A 25,059-nucleotide genomic window follows, 5' to 3' on the forward strand; every position below is an offset into this window, starting at 1 on the left:
ACCCCAGACCGGCAGCGGGCTGAGCGGGACTGGTGGCTGGAACCCTAGACAAGGATCCCAGGCCCTGCTCAGCCCGCTGCTGGTCTGGGGTTCTGACCACCAACTCCTGCCAGCCAGGATCCCGGCCACCAACCCCCCTCAGCCCGCTACCAGCCTGGGATTCTGCTCACCCAGGCTGGCAGGAGGCAGAGTGGGGCCGGCGGCTGGGCTCCTGACTGGCAAGGGGCCGGCAGCCGGAACCCCAGGGTAGCAGTAGGCTGAGTGCTGCCGGCACCCCAGACTGGCAGCAGACTGAGCCACTCAACCCCCCACCGGCCCTGCTCAGCCCGCCACCAGCCCACTCAGCCCGCTGCAGGCTGAATGAATGGAATCTCAGGCTGACAGCAGGTTGAGTGGTTCTGCCGGCCTGCTCAGCCCGCTGCCAGCCTGGGGTTCCCTGGGGGTCCCCAGGCCAGCAGCAGGTGCTGAGAGGGGCCGACGACCAGTATCCTAGCTGGCAATAGGGCAGCAGCCGGAACCCCAGAGCAGTGATGGGCTGAGCCACTCAGCCTGCCGCTGCATACCACCAAAAATCAGCTCACCTGCCACCTTTGGCACATGTGCCGTAGGTTGCCGACCCCTGCTCTATACACCAGTAAGGAGATGAGCATATTACAGTTGTTGGAGGGCTCTTATCAGGAGTAACAGGCTATAGGAAAGTCAGTCGACATTTTTTGTTTCTCTGATGAAAACTGTCCCACTCCCTGCCTCAAACCAAACCTGTCACTAATAATTGTCAACAACTTAATTTTCTGTTTTTGGCTAAGATATTGATTTTTTTTTAAAAAAAATATTGAAATTGGATTCAGGATTGTTAGCAAGAATTTTTGGCAAACAAAGTTGTTAAATGACAATCTAAATGGCAACACAGTACTGCTTTCATGCTTGGCTCACCCCCCAGCCTGCTGGTCCAACAGCTGCAGTAGACCCCAAAATCCACCTCTTGGGGTGCAGAATAGCAACAGCAGCAGCAAATCCTCAGGTCCAATCACACGCCAATGGGCACCACCACCAGCCTTACGGACCATGGTGAAGTTAGCCCAGCATCTGATCTCAGGGACAGGTCACCCATGGAGCCACAGCAGCTCATCCTGCCCTGTGCAGCTCCCCCCGGATGAGATGGATCGCTGGCAGCTGCAAGCCCGGGGGAGAGGCGCTCCCCAGCTAGGGTGACCAGATCCAGATGTCCTGATTTTATAGGGCCAGTCCCGATATTTGGGGCTTTGTCTTATATAGGCACCAATTACCCCCACCTAGAGTGACCAGACAGCAAGTGTGAAAAATCAGGACAGGGGGTGGGGGTGGGGGGTAAAAGGAGCCTATATAAGAAAAAGACCCCAAAATTGGGCCTGGTCCTATAAAATAGGGATATCTGCTCACCCTACCCCAACCCCCTGTCCTGATTTTTCACACATCTGGCTAACCCCAGCCCAGCCCCGTGTGACATTCCAATCCTGGCTCACTGCCCAGGAAGTGAGTTACTTTCACTGTCATTCCTCAGCAGGCAGCCAGCCTCCTCCCCCCCCACCTACCTCCCAGCACCTCACCCAACCCAGCCCTGACGGAGGGGAGGGAGGAGAGAGAGAGGGAACCTCCTGAGGAGGAGGGAGAAAGGAGGGGGTGCTCCATGGGGCAGGGCGGGAGAAGAATGGATGTTATGGGGGACAACAGAGAATACTGGTTCCAGAGCTGCAGAGCCTGCCTCACCTCACCTCAGCCGGGGGAAAGAGTCACACTCACAGGTGAGCTCCTTCCCCAACCCCTCCCGCTCCCCCTCCCAGAGACCCCAGCAGCCAATCCCCTCCCTCAGACTGTGCTGCATTCGGCTCTCTCTAGGACCCAGCAGCCCTGCTCTTACATGCTCCACTGCTTCCCATCTGTCCAGGCTCCCAGCAGAGCGGTGCCCCCAGACCTAGTGGTGCCCTAGGCAGCTGCCTATGGCTAATGACGGCCCTGGAGACATGAGAGAGAGATCAGGCTAGAGCAGAAAGTGGTTGGGGGGGGGGGGGTGAAGGGTTTGAAATGCAAGGAGAAGAAAAATCTTCCTCCTGCTCCCTCTCATCAGAGCATCTAAAAACCAGATGAGAGATACCTCTCCCCCACTGCAACATCAACTCTGGTGGGCTTGGGCTGATTGAGGATCTTCTCTCCCCAGCAGCTCCAGCACGTCTGGGTTGGATCATGGACACCTCCCCACACAGATCTGGTGTGCCTGGCCTGGGACAGGGGAGGGGCTCCTCTCCTCTCCATTGGAGACATGGTGGGATGAGAGATGTGACAGGGCTTTACGGGAAATCATTATTTGCCTGATTCATGTGCCAGTCCTAGTCCTTGCTGACCCAAACGAACGGTTTATCATGCATGCTGATGCCAGTTTGGAGGGTCTGGGAGCACTCTCCTACCAGGAAGTGGAAGGTAAATGTAAATCTGTGGCCTTTGCCAGCTGAGGACTGTCTGATAGCGAAACTTGCTATCCCATCCACCAGCTGCAGTTCTTGGCCTTGAAATGGGCCATGACTGAGAAATTTCCAGACTACTTGTCCGGTGCTCAGTTTCAGCTATGGACAGAGAACAATCCACTGACTTCTGTGTTAACAAGGGCTAAGCTGGATGCTACAGGGCAGAGATGGGTGGCTACTTTTGCTAGCTATAACTTCAGCATTCAATACTGTTGGTGGCACCAGGCATGACCCAGTGTTGACAGAGGGGTGGAAAATGACAGTGCCAATGAAGGCTCCCTGTATTAGGCCTCTGCTTGTCCGAACCGCGTCCATGTTTAGACTTTAATTAACTCCACAGGCTAGATGGAAAGAATGGAATGTGTGGCAACTAGTTATCAGTACCAGGAGGCAATTATACAGCCTGCTTGCACCTGGCTAAAGGGAGTGAAACAGAATGACCGGTCAAGAAAAGTTACTAACGAGATAATATGTTTTTTGCCAAGAATGATCTAACCTGTTTAGAGTAATTGCTGCTTCATAATGTATTTGCTGTATGGGAACTAAAAAGGAGGGAGAAGAGGGGGGGGAAGGGGGAAGCTGGGCATTGGGGGTAATAGATATGCTTAGCTAAGATCATGTATAAAGACAGAGAGCTGCTTTTCTGGGGTGTGCTTGATCTGAGACCTGACTGTGTCTCCGAGCACGCGCTTTGAGATCTCAAATAAACTTTTTTTTTGCTTCTCCACCCTGGTGTGTCTAATTGGAGCGAGGCACTCCGGGCAACGAATCACTGTTTGCTGCCTCAGGCCTTTTGGGCCAGCAACAATACCAATGAGTTGGTATAACAGGGAGTGTGATGTATCAGGACCACCAATTCTTGGTTGGGGGGAGGGTGTAAGCAGGGTCAGAATGAACTCTACCCTGCCATCTGTTGGTGATGTGATGCAAAGGCATTTAGTTGCTGATGTGCATGGTCACACCCACCCCGCATTGCATGATGGGGGTGCTTGTCCAAATGGTGATTTTGGCTGCTGTGGGATCTCCAAACTCTTTCTTATTAGGGCAAGAGTAATTAAGTGTAGTAATCCTGGTGAAATGAATCAAGAACAGTAGAACGGTACTTAGCAGGTCTTGATTTCAGAACTCACCCAAACCAACATAGAAATCTTTAGACAAGGCACATGGGTTCCAAACAATAGCAAGTTAAAAGAGATTGAAAATCAATATTTGTGTTTTGCACCTTGGGCTTCTTTAGCAATCTCTAAACACATATTTTATGGTTTTCTTCTCTCTTTAGTTTAAAAATAGAATTAATTATTATTTCTTTTTAAATAACGTGTTATAGCACACACTAAAAATCGTGAATGCAGAAGTAAGAATTTTACTTATACTTAACCAGGTTGTCTTTGATGGTACTTAAAAACTAAAGATTGGTAGAAATATACTGCTGAATAAGAACCTGGTAGAAAAGTTTTGCTGGAAAAGTTAGCAGAGCGAGATTGTGAGTCACAGGACAGTGGGTGGGTTTATGCAAATTCTGGACTCTGGGACGGAGGCGGGGGGGCACATGCACTACCTCTGCAACTGACTTTTGCTACCTCACTCCATAACAACACACCTTTTACCTCTCAGGACCAAAATACACCGTGAAAGAGATCTAACGGCATAAGCTTAGGGTAAGCAACCGCAGCACTAACAACAATTTTAAGAGTTTCAAAACCGCCTCTGTCTTTCCACACCAGGGACAGCAGAAAGGACATCAGCACCACCTGCAAGACACCAACAAACATCCATTTCTACCTCCCACCAGGAGCGGCCGTTAGGAACCCATACCCCTTAATGGTGAGTACTTTTCAGGAGAGGGTGACGCTCTCAGGCCTCAAATGCCAGGTACAGTTACTCTGTCCTTAATCCAAAATCAACAGGAAAATACACTGGATTACTCCTGCCCCAATAACAAAGAGACTGGGGATATCGCAGCAGCTGAAATGACCGTTTGGACAAGCACTCCCATCATGCAATCCGGGGTGGGTGTAACCATGCAAATGACATCACCCCAAAAGGCCTTGACAACACATCACCAACAGATGGCAGGGCAGACTTCATACTGACCCTGCTTCAACTAGATTGTGGCAAAGATTCCAAAACACCGAACGTTAAAACTCACCAAACGCGGGTCAATCCATCCTCATCGTCGTAACCGCTCGTTATATTCCACACCCGAACGTAGCCCTCATATGGACAACATACCCTCCTAACTCAGTATCTGTACGTTAACCTTTTATCCCCCAGTCAGGGCTATTGCAGATTATGTATTCCTTATGCCACCCGATCTTAAACCGAATTTTGCATCCCTTGGGTAAGCTGTACGTTGTTCCCTGAGCACCAGAAACTTCTATGCCGAAACTCTGTACTGTACACTTTTTTTTTCTTTGAACGTCATCTTAATAAAATGTTGACTTTTGTTCGAGATCCCGGCTCCTGTTCCTTTGCAAGGCGTTTGCTCCGGGTTTTAGTCTGCTAATACAGCGGGGGAGGGGGGGGCGATTGAGCCAGACGCGCTTGCCTGCTGCAGACACGGATCCAAGGCTGAACCTCGTCCCCCACAAGCTTGAAAGCTTAACTGAAACTGTTTAAGAAGTGCTCCCGTCTCCGGCACTCAGCTACCCAGCTCCCAATGGGGTCCAAACCCCAAATAGATCCCTTTTACCCTGTAGAAGCTGTAAAATCCTGTGACCAGGGCAGCTGCCTAGCAGCCTGCGCATCTGCCTGCCAGCACGAGAGCGCGTAAGGCACTAATCCGGATAGTGGCGGCTGGGTGGCAGGGGGAGGGTGTGAAGAACCAGCAGAGTGGCGCAGCGGCAGCGTGCTGGGCCCATAACCCAGAGGTCGATGGATCGAAACCATCCTCTGCTACGTGTGCGCTTGTTTCTTTTCCCTCTGGGCCTTCAAGCGAGTCACTGACCAGCAGAGCACCAAGAGCCTAGGCCATGAGGCAAGAGGTGGCTGAGGCGAAGTGGCGGCCTGCCTGGGAGCTCCCTGGCACCTCTGGCTGCCTGGGCTGAAGGCAAGAGGCAGGCCTAGGCGTGGTGAGGGCCTCCTGTCCTGGAATGAGGCTGCAGTGCTTCCTGGTCCCCTTTTCCCACCACCCCGGCAGGCGGCTGCTGCGGGAGAACACGAGGGAGGCTCTGGGGGCGCTAGGCAGCGCTGTGTGTGTGGCTGTCAGGGGAAAGAGCTGAGCCTCCCGACTCGACCTGCCATTGACTTGCGTGGCTCTGCGCGGCCGTCAGCCGGGGCGGGCCAGGCTGCGGACGTGACTCAGGCTTGGGCCGCATGGCCGTGCTTTCCTGACGAGGCATGAGGCAGGCCAAGAGCTTTGCACAGCGTACAGGGAAGTGGGAGGGAGGCGTCTTTGAGCCGGCCTGTCTCCTCCGCTTCTCCCTTGCCGCTTGGGCGGAGGCGGGAAGGGAGCGAAATGTTCCCGGGTGAAAGTTTTTGTGCTCGGCCTTGAGGATTAAGCCTGAGCCTCCGGCACGGCTGCTGGCAGATGGGTTTCTGAATGGCATCCAGCCCGCTCTTTGGACCACCAGCTGAAAGCACTGAGGCCAAGAGGCAGCAAAATGGGACCTTTGAGGCTCCCCCACAGGCCTCGGGGAAGCAAGGAAGCAGCACAGGCTTAGCATCGTCCCTGGGTGGGCTCGAACCACCATCCTTTCGGTTAACAGCCGAACGCGCTGACCCATTGCGCCACAGAGACACGGAGGGGCAAGGCTGTATTGAGCACAAAAGCCGGGAATCAGCTCAGGGTATGGTATAGCACATGCATGCAGTGGTTAGACAAGCAACAGCAAGGAACTGGACTGCTATGGAGGGTTTTTTGCCCCACTTGCCCCCCCCGGGTGTCCCTGCCTAAAAGTGGCGGCCACCAGAGCCCAAGCAGTAGCCCCACCCCTTCCACTTGAGGCCACGCCCCTGCACCACCCTCTCCCCAAGACCCCGCTCCTACACTGCCTCATACCCCAAGATCCTTCCTCCCGCTCACTGCTCTCCGTCCCCTCCCCACCCTCACTCGCCCTTACGGTCTTTACAAAGTGGCAAGGCAGAGCCCTCCCATTTTTTAAAGTCCTGGGGTGTTGTTCCCCCCTGGCCTGGCACCCCTGGGGCCCTGCACTTCACACAGCTCTCCCTGATTTCAGCTGTTATTGAGGGACCCTCACTGCTAGCGCAGACTGGGCAGTTTCTTGCATGAGAGACACTGTCCCAAAGCAGGACTAATGCTTAGAGCTGGTTATCAGTGATTTCAGATCTGTTGGTCTGCAGCAAGACTCTCCATTGAGTCTTAACCAGCTCTGTTATTACACAGAGAAGAACAAAAGGGTCAAATGGTGCCTGGAACCCTTAAGAAGAATCCACCCCACCGAGTACAACACTTGTCGCTACCTGCTCTCAGCTCCACTGAGAATGTTTTGGGGTCACTCCTTGCCTGTATCAACCTAGGGGTTTTGAAGAATCACAATTATCAGGTGCTTCAGTGGTGCAATTGGTTAGCGCATAGTACTTATAGGGCAGTGCTGAGAGGAGCTATGCTGAGGTTGTGAGTTCAAACCTCACCTGGAGCACTGGTTTTCATTAGCCAAATGGCTTCACCCAGTTATTTGGCACTGTGGAATGTAGATTTCTAGCCCTGGGGACCCTGAGGCAGGGGAAGAGTCAAAAACACCCCCTTCACTTATTACCTCCTCTCCAGAGCACAGGTCAGAACCTGCAATCCTTTCTCCCCCCCCCCCCCCGCCCCTGTGCCAGGATCTGTCAAGCAGAGCCTGGAGTCCTGCCCATCCTTGACCCCTGAGCCTGGAGGGGGAGGAGCAAGGAGCCATTGTTAGAGGGCTTTCCCTTCCCCCGCCCACTTCCCTGGCTCTTGTCAGGCAGACAGCAAGCAGCAAAAGACTAGAAGTCGGAAGCGCAGACAAAGGGATGTTTACTGGGGTTAGTTTCCAAGCAAGCAGATTCCGAAGCCCTTCACACCAGTCGGGCTTATCTCTATACACCGACAGATTCTGTTCCACGTTGTTCTCTTCCCAGCTCTGACACCACAGAGCGTTTACCCCACATCCCTACAGACAATTCTTTCCTGGGTGCTGGCTGCTGAGTCCTGCCCACATGCTCAGGGTTTAACTGATCGCAATATTTGGGGTTGGGAAGGAATTTTCCTCCAGGGCAGGTTAGCAGAGACCCTGGGGGTGGGGGCGGGTTCACCTTCTTCTGCAGCGTGGGGCACGGGTCACTTGCTGGAGGATTCTCTGCACCTTGAAGTCTTTAAACAACGAGTTGAGGACTTCAGCAGCTCAGACATAGGCCAGGGGTTTGTTACAGGAGTGGGTGGGTGAGAGTCTGTGGCCTGCGTTGTGCAGGAGGTCGGACTGGACGATCATAATGGTCCCTTCTGACCTTAAAGTCGATGAGTCTATGAGCTCTGACACTGCAGAGTGTTTACCCCACGTCCCCCTTCCCAGCTCTGACACCGCAGAGCCTTGTCTGTGTCCCTGTTCCCCGTTCCCTATTCCCATCCCCCCCGTTAGCATGATTCCAATTTCCTCTTCCACTTCCTGTCTGACCCCAGTTTATACAGGAATATTCTCAGCTAGACCTTAACCAATCAATGTAACTAACCAATTCTAACTTATTGTAACAGAATTCTCTAACCAATTATATCCCACTCCCCTGATTAACTTACACCCAGCAAAATTAATTCTGCAGCAGCCAGAAACAATTAGAGGACCAGACAGACTGACAATAGAAAAGTGGGGGCCAGAAAGATAAACCCTACAGAAATGAGGGTTTCACAACCACAACCATTGAGAAGGGATTGCTCTCTTAAGCAGACCAGATGCTCCCTTAAGATCTGTTTCGTTATCTGGTGGTGATGGGCACTATCGGGACAGGATCGTCTTCCTAACAGCCCAACCCCACCTTAGTTCAGTGTGACGGGTTTGGGAGGTGAGGATGGGACCGTTTGCTTCCCAGCTTATGGCTGCCCGTGCTGCTTAGCCAAAGGCCTTTGCCTACGAACAAGGCTCAGACTCTCCTAGGGAGAGAAGGCCCAGACACAGGCAGACTGGGATTTTGGGTCTTTGTTTTATACCCCTGTCACTAGCTAAGTGATAAAAATACACCTAAGTCCTTAAAGTCTAGGCCTGTACAGGCAGCCTGAATATCTCTATTCTAACAGCCATCGGTCCCTGTGGGAAAATGATCTATTCAGGGTTGTCCCGAGACATTTTGGTGCCCTACACAGCACCCCCGTCCCCCAGCCCGAGCTGGCAGAGCGGAGCGGCCAAGAAGAGGTTCCAGCCCTGAAGGGAGCAGGACTTTCAGCCCAAAGGTAAAACCACACAAGTATAACCACAAAGGGACTCAAACCCTCGATCTGAAGTCAGATGCCTTATCTGTTAGGCCACATGGCCACACTGGAAAAAAATCTCTCCAAGTACTTCTTTAGAGAAGACGGACACTGTGTTTCTCAGACTCAGGTCATCTACTGAGGGGGCCTGAGACTCTCTGGGCACAAGAAGTTGAGTTCCCAGCGAGATGTGAGACTTAATTCTCTGGAGCCAGGTGCAGGGCTTTGGCAGGGAGGCTCAGGCATGGGGGACTGGGGTGCAGCAGATGGACCGGCTGTCTAGGTGCGGAGATTTAGTTGCACTGAGGCACAGGAGGGAGAAGGAGGAGGAATCGTGCTGATGGTCAGTGGCTGTGCAGAAAAAAGGGTGTTGATTCCCCCATCCTAAATGGGCTGGTTGGCTTGACCCTTCTCCCCTCTGCAGAGCATGGTGGGGACTGCAGCTCACCCCTTGTGGGGTAGGAGAGCACAGATGCAAGGTGCTGGGCTCAAATGCACCTGGAGGGCAGCTCAGATGAGGTGGGGCAGGGCCTGTGGTTTACGTTCTGCGTTGCCTGGTGCTGGGCCATTGCACAATCCCCAGCCACGCTGCACAGCGCACCCCGAGAGGAGGTGGGGGGCCAAGCAGATGATCCAGCATGAGGGGGAGAGGATGTGTGGTTGGGGGAAGGAAAAGCCTTGGGCTGCACTGGGGGAGCGCAGAGCAGGGGTGACACCCCAGAAACCTGCAGCAAAGGGATGGACAGGTGGGCTGGGTGGATAGAAAAGGCAGTGAGCCTAAAAGGGGAGTGGGGGCTAGTGGTCAGAACAGGGAGGGGGCTGGGACCTTTGGATTCTATCCCTGGCTCTGGGAGCAGAGGGGGGTCTAGAGGTGGAAGCAGGGGGACTGGGAGCATCTTCCTAATTCACAGGGTAGTTCTCTTCCCAGCTCGTGCGAGGGCGGGAAGCGCCACCAGCCCCATTTCCTGGACGGGAGAACTGAGGCCCAGAGAGGCTGAATGACGTGCCCAAGGACACTCGGGAAGTCTGTGGCAGAGCAAAGCATGTTTCTCCCCCTCCCCCGCAGGGTCTGGCCTGTTACTGGGTGGTGCAGGGGCGGGGTCTCAGGAGAAGGAGCAGTGGGAGGGTGGGGTCTCGGGGCAATGTGAGGGCGGGGTCTCGGGTGAATGGGTGGTGCAGGGGTGGGGTCATAAGGGGAAGGGGCAGTGTGGGGGCAGGGACTCAGGGAGAAATGGGCAGTGTGGCATTGGGGACTCCGCTGGGGCCCCCAAGAGAACAGCGGAGGCTCCCGCCTCCGCCCCTCTCCTGGAGCCTCAGCGCAAGTGGCATCCTCACACAGCGTGGCATCCTGACTCGGGCGGGGCCCCTGCCCCACTCAGAGCGGCGTGGGGAGGGGGCGGGGCTGCGAGCTCCGGGCTGAGCTCAGCTCCCTCCGCTCGGCGTGGAGCTCCCAGCCCCGCCCCCTCACCACGCGGCTCTGAGCGGGGCGGAGCTCAGGCCCCACCGGCCACACGCTGCAGCTGTTCTGCGACGTGCTGAGACTCCAGGTGAGGAGGGAGCCGGGGGTAAGAGGCTGGGCCAGGGGGGGTTGGCTAAGGGGCAGGGAGTCCCAGGGACAGTCAGGGCACAGGGAGGGGGCAGAGGTTGGGGGGTGGTCGGGGGCAGGGAATGGGGGGAATTGGATTGGGGGCGTTCAGGGGGGGTCTGTCAGGACTCGGGGGTGGTGGATAGGGGTTGGGGCAGACAGGGAGCAGGGGTGGGGTCCCAGGGTGGTGGTGGTGTCTCTGGGGGATGGTGAGGGGACAAGGAGCAGGATGGGTCGGGGATTCTGAGGGGGGGCGTCAGAGGGCAGGAAGTGGGTGGGGGTTGGATAGGGGTAGGGCCAGGCTGTTTGGGAGGCACAGCCTTCCCTACCCTCAGGGGCGGCTCTAGGAACTTGGCTGCCCCAAGCACGGCGGCATGCCGCAGGGGGCGCGCTACCGGTCCTGCGGCTCCGGGGGACCTCTTGCAGACGCGCCTGCGGAGGGTGCGCTGGGAGGGCGGCAGGCAGCTCCGGCGGACCTACCGCAGTCATGCCTGCGGGAGGTCCGCTGGTCCCGCGGCTCCGGTGGACCTCCCGCAGGCATGACTGCGGAAGGTCCACTGAAGCCGCCTGCCGCCCTGCCGGCAAAATGCCACCCCAAGCGCGCGCTTGGCATGCTGGGGTCTGGAGCCGGCCCTGCCTACCCTAAGGCTCATTCAGCAGTTTGAGGCTTGCAGAAGAGCCGAGCTGTTAGCTTTCCCATTAGGGCTACCATCCCTTTCACTTCTCAGATGCCAAAATTATCGTCTATATTTAATTTCAGTGCCATAGGGAGATTCATGTCAGGGGAGGGTAGCTTCATTTAAAATTAGCCAGTGCGGGGAGGGATCACATGAGAACAACAACCCTACCAAGGGAGACCCCCCTCCCCTGCATTCCCTGAGGCTTCAGAGGGGTTAATTCAGTGGTTCTCAAACTTTTGTCCTGGTGACTCTTTCACATAGCAAACCTCTGAGTGTGACAACCCCCCCTATAAACTGAAAACACTTTTGTATATTTAACACTATTATAAATGCTGGAAGCAAAGTGGGGTTTGAGGTGGAGGCTGACAGCTCACGACCCCCAGTAATAACCTCGTGACCCCCTGAGGGGTCCTGACCTCCAGTTTGAGAACCCCTGGATTAATTTAATTTTAGCACCCTGTGTCCATTCACATGCATGTGCTATTTCAGTTTTGACAACATAGGCTCATCCCAGATTCTGGAACAAGCTCAAATGCTCAGTTCGTGGAGTATGTACATAATTTATACTAAAGACAAATCCACAGTAACCGTCTCCAGTTTGTGAGGGACCCCATGGAGCCAGTCTCTAGGAAACAGATAAATGCATGGAGGTTAAGTCCATTAATGGCTATTAGCCAGGATGGGTAAGGAATGGTGTCCCTAGACTCTGTTTGTCAGAGGGTGGAGATGGATGGCAGGAGCGAGATCACTTGATCATTACCTGATAGGTTCACTCCCTCTGGGGCACTTGGCATTGGCCATTGTCAGTAGTCAGGATACTGGGCAGGATGGCCTTTAGTTTGACCCAGTATGGCTGTTCTTATGTTCTAAGGTAAGTGAACCCAAAGTTATGGAGACAGATATGAGTCAAGGAAGCCAGCAGAGTATCAGATTTTTCCAGGTTTCTCTGCCTGGATGGGCTCAGGCGTTTGGTCACAAGCTGAGGTGGTTCAAAAGGTTTGGATTTTTTTTAAGCAGAATTTTTTTATTGTTTCTTTAAACAATCAAACACAGCAAGCAGCAAATATTTGGCCACACACTTCTGAAACCTCAAACCATGTTGAGGTTTTGACAGACTAATTTCAGCTTTTCAATTAAAAAAACCACAACAAATTTTGAAGGAAAGCAGACATTGTCCGTGATTTTTTTCTGCTTTTAAAAAACCCCTAGTTTTCGATCCAGAAAAGTTTTTGATGGAAAATATTTGTCCAACCCTTTTAATGAGCTTTAGTGCCTTTTAGCACTAGCTGATGCTGAGAACCAGTGATACCTTATAAAGAAGTTTTCTCAAAACTGGGTTTGTGCCAAAATGCAGGTGGTTTATTTTTCCCAGAGGCGCCCGTGGGGGGGAAGCAAGTGGGGCAATTTGCCATGGGCCCCCCAAGGGCCCCCAGGAGAATATAGTATTGCAATTTTTTTATAGAAGGGGCCCCCAAAATTTCTTTGCCCCAGGCCCCCTGAATTCTCTGGGCGGCCCTGGCAGGGATTAGAGGGAACAGGTGGTGCAGGGGTGGGGCCTAGGGGCAATGCGAGGGCGGGGTCCCAGGGGGAATGGGTGGTGCAGACACAGGGTCTCGGGAGGGGGGAGGGATGGGGCAGGGGCAGGGTCTGAGGGAGAAAGGGAAGCTCAAGTGCGGGGACTCGGGGGAAGGGGCCATGTGGGGGTGGGTCCTTGGGGAAAGGGTGCAGGGGAGGGGTGTATTGGGGGGCACTGTGGGAGTGGGGAGCTGGGGGAAGGGGCAGAGTGAGGGTGGGGTACTGGGGAAAAGGGGCAATGCGAGGGTAGTGCCTTGCAGGAAGGGGCGGGGCAGGACTTCAGGGAAAGGGGCAGGGATTAGGAGGAACAGGCGATGTGAGGGGGGACCTCGGGGTTAGGGGCAGAGTGAGGGGGGGCAGGGGCATGGCTTTGGGGGCGGGGTGGGGGCAGGACGTGGGGGAAGGGCACAGCGAGGGGGGGCAGGGCTTTGGGGGCAGGGGCGGGGCTTTGGGGGCGGGCACAGCGGGGCTGGGGGAAGGACTCATTCAGGCCGGGGGCGGGTCTGTCTGTGGGTGTCACTGTCCCTGCAGCGGGTGTTTAGAGCCGGGCTCTCCCGGGGGGCGGGGCCGGGGGCAGCGGGAGTCTGGGGGTGACACGCGGCCGGTGCCTGGTCCCGTCGGACCCACCCAGACCCGCTCACACCCAGCCGGGGGGGGGGGGGGGGGGGGTACAAGGGGCGCCGGGAACATCCCCGCGGGGCGCACACGGGGATCCAGTCCCCGGACAGAGCCGGACCCGGTCCGGACCCGCCCCCGCCAGGGGGGGCGGGGCGTTTCGGCGGCGGGAGCTTCCCCCCAGCTCCTGCCCCGACCAGCCGCTTTGTGCGGGGGGGGGGTGAAAGGGGCGAAGCGGCGCAGCACATTCCTGCGCGGGGCAGCTTCATACCCTGCACCGGGGGGGGGCGGGGCCGGGGCTCTCTGGGGGGCGGGGCGGGGGTGAGGAGTTGCGTTGGGGGGGAGGTGTCAGGTTGACCCAGGGACCCGCCCTTACCTGGGCTGGAGAGGACGGAGGCGCCCCGGGGCAGGCTGGGAGTTGTAGTTCCTGGCTCGTCTCAGAGCGGAAGTGACGCACAGGTTGCTCGGACAATGCGCCCCCTCCTGGTGCACTCTGGGAAGCGTAGTTCTCTCTCTCACACACACACAGGAGGCCTCTATGGGAAGGTTGGACTGTGTGGGAGGGGACAGGAAATCCCCAGGGTGGGGGACAGGGAGGTGTGTGCTGCTGGTGTAAAGTCAGAAACTGCTCCCGGCTGGCAGGGGAGTGCTGCTTGGGGTGGTGCCCCCTCTCACATCTGTAGACTCAGAAAACACACCCCAAAAATTTTAACAATATGTTGTCATGAATAAACCAAAGTGCTAAAGATACCTGATTTTTCCATTTCTTTAAAAATATCTTATTAAATCAGCATCTTTAGAGAGAAACACTGTCTACCTTTTTAACCAGACAATTCTCCCCAGAAGGAGAAGCACTGGTCCTGGAGACACTGCAATACCAGGTCAATGCATGGGGTGGACAGAGCAAGCTCCTATTCCATCCCCTTGTTCCAAAAATCAATTTAACATACAGTCTTCAAATCAAGGACCTATCAGATATTAAACTGATAAGAACAGATTTAAAGTTTATTAGAGAATATTTAAAAATAAACGATATAAAGTGTTTGAGGCGTCAGTTATTGTGTCATTGGGGCTAACATACAGGTTGTAGGGGGATGTTAGCGTTTTGGTATTGGACGGGATATACATATACACAGTCTGTCATGTCCCCAATGCGGGGTATACGGTGGGTGAGTTCAAGGTACAGCCAGCAAGCAGTGAGGGTACATCACTCATACAAACAGGTAATGGATAGTCATGGGCATGAATAAATGAGCGGACTGGGTAATGATGATAGGATAACCCTCACAGGGCAGAGTTCAGTTTGGTTGGTTCAGGGCTCAGGGGATGAAGTCCAACAGGGGAAGTTTACAGGTCTCTTCCCCCTTGTGGGTGCACGAAGTCACGCTGGCTTACTCTTGCTATTCACGGTGGCCGGTGATGTGCTCTGTGTAAATGTCTCTAGACCACCAAATAGTGTCCGAGACCATTAGTCCTCCAGCAGCTACACCCCCACTCTCAGCTCCTTGCGCCTCTTGTTCCCAGCTCCTCACACACACACACCACAAACTGAACTGAGCTCCTTTTTAAACCCAGGTGCCCTGATTAGCTCTGCCTTGATTGGCTGCAGGTGTCTAATCAGCCTGTCAGGGGTGCTGAAAGCCTGTGAACTGTACCTAGGTGCAGGGCCGGCTCTAGGATTTCTGCCGCCCCAGGCAGAAAAGAAGAGCGCCGCCCCACCCCCAGCGGCGGGGAGTGCAGCCCGAGCCCCCGCCCCCATCAGGGGCGCGGCCCGCGGCCCCCAGCCCCCGCCCCCCAAGCGGCGCAGCACCGCCCTAGCCCCCTCCAGCGGCGCGGCCCGAGCCCCGGCCCACGGCCCGAGCCCCCCCCCCAGCGGCGCAGAGCGCCGCCCTAGCCCCCGCCCCCTTCCCGAGCAGTGCGGCCCTAGCCCCCCCCCAGCGGCCCTAGCCCCCGTCCCCCCCAGCGGCACGGCCCGAGCCCCCACCCCCCGAGCGGCGCGGCCCGAGCCCCCGTCCCCCCCAGCCGCGCGGCCCGAGCCCCGAGCCCCGGCCCGCGGCCCGAGCCCCCACCCCCCGAGCGGCGCGGCCCGGCCCGAGCCCCCGAGCGGCCTTAGCCCCCGCCCCTCTCCCGAGCAGCCCGAGACCCCCTCCCCCCGCCCCTCCCCGAGCGGCCCTAACCCCCGTCCCCCTGAGCGGCGCGGAGCGCCGCCCTAGCCCCCGCCCCCCTCCCGAGAGGCGTGGCCCGGCCCGAGCCCCTGGCCCCCTCCCGAGCGGCCCGGCCCGAGCCCCCCTCCCCCCGAGTGGCGCAGCCCGCCGCCCGAGCCCTCGCCCCCCCCGAACGGCACGGCCCGCCCCAGTCTCCGGTCCCCCCCACCCTCCCGAGCGGCGCGGCCGGCGGCCCTAACCCCCGCCGAGCGGCGCAGCGCACTGCCCTAGTCCCCGCCCCACAAGCGGCGTAACACGCCGCCCAAACCTAAAATAAGAAAACTAAACCCCGATCACCGCCCCCTCCCAAGGCGCCGCCCCAAGCACGTGCTTGGTAGGCTGGTGCCTGGAGCCGGCCCTGCCTAGGTGTGTTGACAAGCAATGTGAAAACGTGCAATTCCCGCTCACACTCCACAGGGGCAGCACAGCTCTGGGGTTCTCTGGAATCGCACAATAATGCTGGCTTTGTTCCCACAGCACCTGGAGCTTTGCACAGTGAGACATGGGGGTGCTGCAGCACCCGCCGCAGCCCTAGTTCCCGCCCTTCTGCTTCTCTGCAGGGAACTTGTTATGCCACGAGGGGGTGCAGGGAGACTGTGCAGGAGACCCAGGCCCACGCGCTGAGCTCTGCAGCTCGAGTGCTGTGTTCGGGATTCATTTCTGCTCTCTGACAAAACTGCCCCAGGCTCCTCTGTCCAACTAATATTCATCCAGGCTCCCCGGCACTGTTAGTATCTGTCCAGAGCTTTCGCCAGCCCTGCCCCAGGAGAGCTGGGCGCTCGCCCTGCTCTAGGAGAGCCAGGCAGGCCCTGAGTGGGGCGGCAAAGGGCACTAGACGGTGACCCTAGGCCAGTGGTGCCAGAACAATCTGTATAGTGGGGGGTGCTGAGCCACTGAACCAACTGTAACCCCTGGGTGTGATGGAAACCATGTCAAGCCAGGGCCTGCTGCAGCCCCCCCAGTTCCAGCCCCTCTGCCCAGGCAGCTCCCCCAGCCTGACACACACACACAGACCCTGCACCCGCCCCACCCCAGGGCTCCTCAGCCCAGAGGGGAGCCCCCCGGCTGAGTGGGGAATCAGAACCCCCCAAAATTACCCTGGGACCAGCATGATCTCCCTCCGCCCTGCCCTGCATGTATTTGGAGTGAGTCAGTTTCCCTGTCCCAACATGTATCCCCCCATGTGTCTCTTCTCCTCCCCAGTTCCCTCCAAACCACCCCATTTCCACTGCACCCTGGGCTGGGTCTCTGCCAACCCCCCTTCTCTCCTCCTACCCCCAATATCTCCCTGCCCCTCCAGGTCTATAGGGCTGGATCCCTCCCTCCTCCCTTCTCCCTTCATTTCCTGCCTCTAGGAGTCTATGGGGCTGGGTCTCTCCTCCCTCCATCCCCTCCCGTGCCCCCAATATCCCTCTGGGGCTCTGTGGGGCTGGGGCTCTCTCCCTGCCCCTGGGGTCCCCCCTGCACAGCATGTCCTGGGAGTGACTCAGATTCCCTGGACCAACGTTTCCCCCACACACACCACATGTCTCTTCTCTCCCCCAGCTCCCTGCACCCACCCCAATTCTCCTGCATCCCAGGCTGGGTCTCTACCAACCCCCTCTCCTCTCCTCCCGACCCCAATATCTCCTGCACCTATGGGGCTGGGTCTCTCCCTTCCCCCCCATCCCCTCCCCCAATATCTCCCTGCCCCAGACTGTCTATGGGGCTCTCAGACAATCCCCGCCCGGCGGCTGTGACGTGCAGTGGGGCTGTGACGTGTGTCACGTGTCCATGGGCGGGGCTATGCAGATGAGCAGTGTCTGGCGGCAGGACGGAGAGCAGCGAGAGGAACCGAAGGAGCCCAGCGGAGAGAATTCTCTGCGTGTGGACAGAATCCGGTGTGGGGAGTTCGTGCTGTGGGTGACTGCACCGGAGTCACTTCGGGGCAGTGATTGCCACTGAGCTACATATTGACTAAAGGCGTGTGAATGGGGTGTGGTGCTTGGCGGGGAAGCAGCACATGGTGATAAGGAAAGCAGTGGGAGCAGCAGATCCTGTCGTAGCAGGGGGCAGGGTGGCTGTGAGGTTTCTTTGCAACCATGAATTGATGTTTTGTGGGTGCAACTAGACCCGCCCCCTTCTCTGGTCGGGGGAGGGGAAGGTTTCATGAAGTCACAGCCAATGGGGGAGGGATTTGAATCATGTTTCTGAAGTGGGAAAGCAACTTCCCCTGCTCCCACTCAGTCTCCACTAGGGGGCTGGGCTGGGATCTCTAGGGAGGGAAGCACAGGGAAAAACAGTCCCCCCTATGGAACCCAGGAGTCCTGGCTCCCAGTCCCCCTGCTCTAGACCCTCTCCATTCCCAGAGCCAGGGATAGAGCCCAGGGGTCCGGGTGCCCAGCCCCCTCCCTGCTCTGACCACTCGACCCCACTCCCCTCCCAGGGTGGTGCAGGGGTCACTGGGTCCGTGTCCCAGCTCAGCTAAGGGCCTTGACTGATGTTCCCAAAGTGCTTCCTTCTGAATCCAGCACATCTGCCCCCCACCTCCGCCTGGTCGCTGCCACCCCCGTGTGGGGGCACCAGCACTGTACCGGGTCGTGATGGGAAATTGTCCAAGCTGGCCCATGAGAGACGTGTGTGTCCCTGCTGCCCCCTGCTGGTGGGGCTGAGCCCCGATCTGTGTGTGTGTGTGTGTGTGTGTGTGTGTGTGTGGTGGCTTTGCAGGCTTTTGTATCCTGCAGCAAGTGACACACACACACTCACATTGACACACAAAGGGACTCACACAATCCCAAGAACACTCACACACAACACACCCAGAGGGGCATGCTAGCCCAACCCCCAAAGGGAGAAACAATCACATCTCCAGCAACACTCACAATCACACACACTAGACTATTCAGAATCGTGCTCAGAGACAGAACCGCACACAGTTCACTCCCACTGCTCCCAACACAAGGACCTCCTGCCCCACACAGCCTGTGCCGAGGCCTGTGGAACTCACTGCCACTGGACAGCTACCAATGAGAATGGACCTTTCCAGGAGACCAATAGACATGGCCGTGGCGACAGAGGGGGCTGGGCTCCCAGGGTCTGACCCGGACTGAGACTGATTCTGACCTAGAGGGGGTCTATCTAGCCGGGGGCAGCGTGACCCACACACAAACCCACCAGAAGCGCCTTTCTTAGCGGGTCTCCTAGGCCATCCCCCACCCTGCCCCGGGTTGGGTAACAAAGGGGCAGTATGGGACACTGGGCCATGTCGCAACCCGGCCCCAGCCCCCCCACTCACACATGCTGGTGAGGGATTGCACAAGAGAGAGTTAGAGCCAGGGAGAGAACCCAGGAGTCCTGGCTCCCCCCCGACACACTCTAACCACTGGATCCCACTCCCCTCCCAGGGCTGGAGATAGAACCCAGGAATTCTGACCACTGTTGCCGGCACAGAGGCCCGAGGCGACAGCAACAGTGGTTTGTTGCCCGGTGTGCTTTGCTTTTAATAAACACACTAAGGTGGAGAAGCAAAAAGAAGTTTATTTGAGCCCAAATAAGGTGCAAGGGAGACATAGCAATCTCAAATCCTGCACACCCCTACAAGCAGTTTTCCCCTCTTTATATATAACTTCAGCTAAGCATTTTTATTACTTTTCCCCCTTACCCCCCCTTCTTCCCCCTCCCATTTATTTTTTATAGCAAATACATTATGCAAGTAGCCATTACACTTAAGCAGTTAAGTCATACTTGGCAAAAACCATTTTAGCTTGTTAGAAACTTTTCTGTGAACAGTTATTTGTACTTTCCCACCGTGGGGGCTATGTTTTTATGCATATAACTTTAATTACAGCATCTGCTTTTTGCCTATCTTATTTAGTATTGGCTACATCTAGTATCAAGCAGCCTTGGAGCTGCCAGTAATTAGCACATAACACAAAAGGTTACAAAAGTTTAATAAGGCTAACAAAAGCACTTTACATAAAGGTACTTTGGGTCACATAGGCCCAAAGCCATCCTCCCGAGTTACCTAGATTTATGCCTAGTGACACCAACAACTCTCCCCTTTGAGAATACTTAATAAACTTTTGGCTGAGTTTTTTTAAACTTTGAGGACAAAAAGCAATTAAGCTTTAGGGAGCTGGGGTTAGTAATGAGGGGGTATTCAGTTTCACATTTATTTTTTTTATGGACCCAGCAGGATTTGGTATGTGGGAGCCCACACCCACCCTAACCGGTCCAAATGCTTGGAAGGAGCACTGTAAATGTACACACTTCCACCCAGAAAGTGTCCAAGTATGTCTTTATGACCACAGATCAGATGGTACTCCTGATATGTCTGTAAGGGCAGTGGGTTAAGTCTGGTGCTCAAGATCACTCTGAATGGCCATCAGCTGATCATTTAGGAAATCCTGAATTTTTAAACATACCAGATTTCACTGCAATGCCTTTTTAGCCTTAGTGATATTTAGCACCATTTTTGTTAGTAATTTCTGGGTCACAGAACTAATGGTGAAAATGACATGTAACTCACCAACTTTAGCCTGTACTTAAGATAGCTGAGCTTTAAAAATAAGGCTATTGGCCTTTTTTAGTCGGCCCAATTTTTTATTATGTTCTTGGCCTTTAAGAATATTTTAAATGGCTGTTACATTATTGGTCCCAGCCCACAGGGATCTGCCTAATTTTTTTTTTTTTAGAGGAAATAACCCAGGCTTTTTGTTGTGTTAATTTAATGGCAACCCCTTGCGAGCAATCTGGGTATGTAAAAGTGATTTGAAAACTGGATAAAGGCAATGTCATTTAAAATTCAATTAGGGAGGGCAATACATACTGAAGGGTTTATTCAAAACACAGGGCGCAGCCTGTAGAATAAACCCCAAAATCCAATTAATACCACATTTTTAAACATGGGTCCCACAAGTTTTTTTCTGCCAGTGTATAATTCCTTGGGTTTCTTTACCAGGGTTAGTTTTTAATGTCCTTTTTAGTTAGGAATTCCTGGACTTTGGCAATGTCAGTGAAATGAGTGTTTCTTTTCCTTTTTTGAAACAGTTGTAGTTTAGCATTTTACAAGGGAGGGATTACGAGTACATTACCCTGTAATGGTTTTGCTTTTTTTAGAAAAATTCAAAGGCACAATAGATTTGTTCGTGGACAAGGGAGAGGTTTAACCAGCACGTCACCTTGTCCTTTTTTCCTGCTGTCCAGAAGGCACAGTAAAACTAGAAAAAGGAATAGGCTAATCATTAGTAGGAGAATTCTTCTGAGGTGGAGGGGTCTTTTTGCAGTGAGAATCCTGGGTCCAGGCAGTCAGTTTTTGGCATTTTACAGCGGTGTCGGTAGTCAGCAGGACTCAATAAGGGCCTTTCCAGCATGGAGCCAAAGCAGTCTTTTGCTGGTGGACTTTTACATTGATCCGGTCTTCTGGTTCCAAGGAGTAGCGGGGCTGCTAGGGTCTTCGGATAGTGCTTCTTTACCTGTGAGAAAAGAAACGTAACACATTGCATTAGTGTTTTTGCAGATTTTACATCTGCTTGGGTATATTCAAGCCCCCCCCCCTTTTTCTTGGTTGTTAGCCAAGTCTTAGCTGTAAGCAGTGTCCTTGAACAGAGTCAGTGTCTTATTTTGAAACTGAGTATGTTAACTATTTTTTTTTTTTAGTTAACTTGGGTTGGTTTTTTTTTGGCTTTTTTTAACCTACAAAGGAAACTTTTACTTTTTATTTATATACTTTTTGTTAACAATGAACTCATACACTTATTATTTAATGTATGCCACATATACCCTTTTACTAAATTAACTTTATTACAGAGCTTTGGAACAACAAGTCAGGACAAGCACACCCACTTTGAGGAGTTCATTTAATACAAACTCTAGTCCAATAGCTTCCCACCATCTCCAGCCCGCTGGCTAGAAGTCTGAGGTAGCCAGAAGGATCCCATGCACAATATGGGGAGTGGGTTAACTCTTCATGTCCTTGCTTCCAAAGACTGTTAATATGCAAATTTTAATAACTTTAATTAAACAATTAACTTAAAAACTTTTAATTAACAGATTTGGCCAATAAAGTTTTTTTTTTTAAGGAAATGTACTAGACTTTAATATATTACATTTTTTGATGTATTTAAACACTTTGTATTTTAAGTTGAACAAAACAAGTATTTGCATTTTAATTCAACCCTTTCACTTGATTTTAAACCAGACCATTCCATGAAAATATTAAACACAACAATTCTGGCCACGAGACAAACACCACAAGACAGAACATAGAACTCAAAACTTAATTCTTTACTTCAGTAGTAAATGCATGGTATATTGAATGCTGTTCAGCTGGCATTAATTTTCTTTGATTATTTGAAAGACAAAAACAGAGGTCTGCCCCTTCTGGGCAGTCAATTATTACTTAAAATACACAAATACCTTTATTGATTTCAGACAACACAGGGGAATTACCCCATATTTTCTTGTATGTGTTTTTACAAAGTTCAACTGCTGTTCCCTTTAGCAACTACAGAGTTAACTTTTTACTTTGCCTTAAATTACTTACTTGTTCCAGCCTGTTTTTCAATTTTTGTTTGTTGCCTGCCTGCCTGGGCCCGATCCTGCTTTTTTCGCTGAACCGTCGCTTCCATGGGTACCAACTTATTTTACTTCCAGTTTAGCTAGGAGGCTTTTTTTTTTTAATTAGCCCTTACTCTTTTGGGTTTTTTTTTAAAACATTTTTACTTACAAGACTATTTGAGTCCTTTTTTTTTTTAACCACTTTATTGCCCAGTCCCGCTACAACTGGGGGTAGATCCACCTGCCACCCTTCCCGGTCAACCAGGGTCGAGAGAGGAATGCTAAACCCCCCTCCAGTTCTTAGACTTACTGCGGCTGAGAGTGGGCACACCTTTAATTATACAATTTTTAACATATAACACCAACAATACCAAACAAAGCAAACATAAAATAACAAGGGTAAAACAGATAGATGGTGTAAATTCTGCAGGGCTTCCCCATTCTCTATTGCTTACCAAACTGTGACAAATTTCTGTTACCAATCAATTTCTTATGTCAGGTGATCAAACTGACACTGCAGGACGGTGGGGGGGGGGTGGATAGAGAAAGCACACCATATAACCAAATTTTAAAGCTTCATTAAAAATAATAAAACAACAATGGAGAGTGTTGGGAACGCTCCCACATCACTCAGGAAGAACATGAATGCCCCAAGCCTTAAGTCACTTTAATACTCACATATATCCAGACTGTTCACGTCTGTATATAACATTCAGAGAAGGAGAATAGGTGGACGGGAGATTATCCTGTATACAGCTTGTCCAGAATTTCCAACATGCTTCCGCTCTTGGGAGGGCTGTTCTTTTACACCCTGGACTCTCCTGCGGCGTCTCTTTCAGAGATTCCAGTTCAGGTCAGCTGCCTGTCCGGCTTCAGGGTTGCAAAAACTGTTGGATCTCACTGAACCGTTAAGCTTTGCAAATGCAATCTCAGTTCTATAACTTGTATTGCTTTTGGTTTGCCTCTGTCTCTATTTTTCCACAACCAGCTGGGGCTGAAAGCAGTTTTTCTTTGTACTTAGCATAATCTGCTCTGATCCTTGACCTTGTACCCAGAGCAGCTTTCCCTTTATCTCTGGGGTTAGTCGAGTTTCAAATTAACCCCTTCCTAGACAAATTGCTCACACTCTGTCAGAGGCTTTTTCTTTGGTGATTAAAAGCTCCTCTGAGATGTATGATCTTATTTAAATGGAAGGTACCTTTTAATGGGCATTGTTTAGATATAAAGATTCCAATTCTCTAAATACCTGCAGGTTTTAGGACCATAATGTACGTACATGTAACATGCTGGGGTACTCTTAGGGGGTGAGGTAAAATGTTTAGACTGTCCCTCCCCCATTTTCCACTTACACACACAGAGAGGGTGCCCTGTCCGCGCTAGCGGAACATAAACTAAGGATCTCTCCCTACAGGGCATTCACACAGGAGAGACTAACGGGGATGACCATGACTCTCCTACACCTCCCTTCAGCAAAGAGCGTCGGCTAGTCTCTGGGAGACGGCACCGCTTACTCTGATTGCATCCAGTGAGATGATCAGACTGTCAGTAGCCCACACAGAAAGGAGAGGGGAGGGAAGATGGGTTCACACACACACACACCAAGACCATTATTTCCTATTACCACGATGCATCTTATCTTGCTGCACAGTCAATAAGTTCAGATTGCATGAGCCCAACAGAGACAGACGTCCGCACGGACAGTTCTCCTCCCAGTGCAGCTCTGGGGCATATGATGAGGGATTTTTACAAGAGCTCTACATACAAACAGCTTCAGAAGCTACCTGTTCGCTGACAAAACAGGAGTAATTGAAGGATCGTGTTGTAATTAAGTGATCCTTCCGGTGGCCACCTTTCCTGGCTCTCTAGCTGATACTGAGGCCAGTCTACTGTACAGAACCTTTTCAGTTTACTTTTAGTCAATGGATCTGATTCAAACACTCTCCAATTCATTAGAATGCATTCTAAGGGTGTACACCGTGCCCTGCCTGTACTCTGTTCCTGCCCCATACCTATGGGAAGACACTGGGCGTCCCCAGATCTTAACAGGCAAACAAAAGGTTAACAGCACTGGACTGTTCCTACCTTATCCACGAGACCGGTTCCCCACCGTCGCCCGTAGCTGCTTCTCCACTATCTGAGCGCGTTGCACCGTTGTGTCCTCCAAGGTCAGCCTGACGCGTCTCTGCCGAGGCCCCCGGTAAAGGCACCGGTGCGCGCTGGGCGTCGGCTGTGACCATCGTCTGCCGCCATTGGAGGAGTCCGGGCAAGGCACAATTTTGCCTCGAGCCCACCCAGGGACGCCAAAACTGTTGCCGGCACAGAGGCCTGAGGCGACAGCAACAGTGGTTTGTTGCCTGGTGTGCTTCGCTTTCAATAAACACACTAAGGTGGAGAAGCAAAAAGAAGTTTATTTGAGCCCAAATAAGGTGCAAGGGAGACATAGCAATCTCAAATCCTGCACACCCCTACAAGCAGTTTTCCCCTCTTTATATATAACTTCAGCTAAGCATTTTTATTACTTTTCCCCCTTACCCCCCCTTCTTCCCCCTCCCATTTATTTTTTATAGCAAATACATTATGCAAGTAGCCATTACACTTAAGCAGTTAAGTCATACTTGGCAAAAACCATTTTAGCTTGTTAGAAACTTTTCTGTGAACAGTTATTTGTACTTTCCCACCGTGGGGGCTATGTTTTTATGCATATAACTTTAATTACAGCATCTGCTTTTTGCCTATCTTATTTAGTATTAGCTACATCTAGTATCAAGCAGCCTTGGAGCTGCCAGTAATTAGCACATAACACAAAAAGTTACAAAAGTTTAATAAGGCTAACAAAAGCACTTTACATAAAGGTACTTTAGGTCACATAGGCCCAAAGCCATCCTCCTGAGTTACCTAGATTTATGCCTAGTGACACCAACACCACCAACCCTCACCCGCCCCCCCGCTCTGACCACTAGACCCCACACTCCCCTTTTAGATT

The 25,059-nt window shown here is 53.1% G+C and overlaps 4 non-coding genes across 4 annotated transcripts; 2 read left to right on the forward strand and 2 right to left on the reverse strand.

The window, feature by feature from the left end:
- Positions 1 to 5,324: 5,324 nt before the first annotated feature.
- TRNAM-CAU lies at positions 5,325 to 5,396 on the forward strand. Its single transcript has one exon. It is a non-coding gene; the product is annotated as a tRNA-Met (tRNA).
- Positions 5,397 to 6,163: 767 nt separating this feature from the next.
- Positions 6,164 to 6,237, reverse strand: TRNAN-GUU. Its single transcript has one exon. It is a non-coding gene; the product is annotated as a tRNA-Asn (tRNA).
- A 768-nt stretch (positions 6,238 to 7,005) lies between these two features.
- On the forward strand, positions 7,006 to 7,099 carry TRNAI-UAU. Its single transcript has 2 exons — positions 7,006 to 7,043; positions 7,064 to 7,099. It is a non-coding gene; the product is annotated as a tRNA-Ile (tRNA).
- Positions 7,100 to 14,179: 7,080 nt separating this feature from the next.
- On the reverse strand, positions 14,180 to 14,364 carry LOC123354989. The gene has a single exon (XR_006574992.1). It is a non-coding gene; the product is annotated as a U2 spliceosomal RNA (small nuclear RNA).
- Between the last annotated feature and the right edge of the window lie 10,695 nt (positions 14,365 to 25,059).

Source organism: Mauremys mutica, chromosome 22 (genome assembly GCF_020497125.1).
Source record: "Mauremys mutica isolate MM-2020 ecotype Southern chromosome 22, ASM2049712v1, whole genome shotgun sequence".
NCBI lineage: Eukaryota > Metazoa > Chordata > Testudines > Geoemydidae > Mauremys > Mauremys mutica.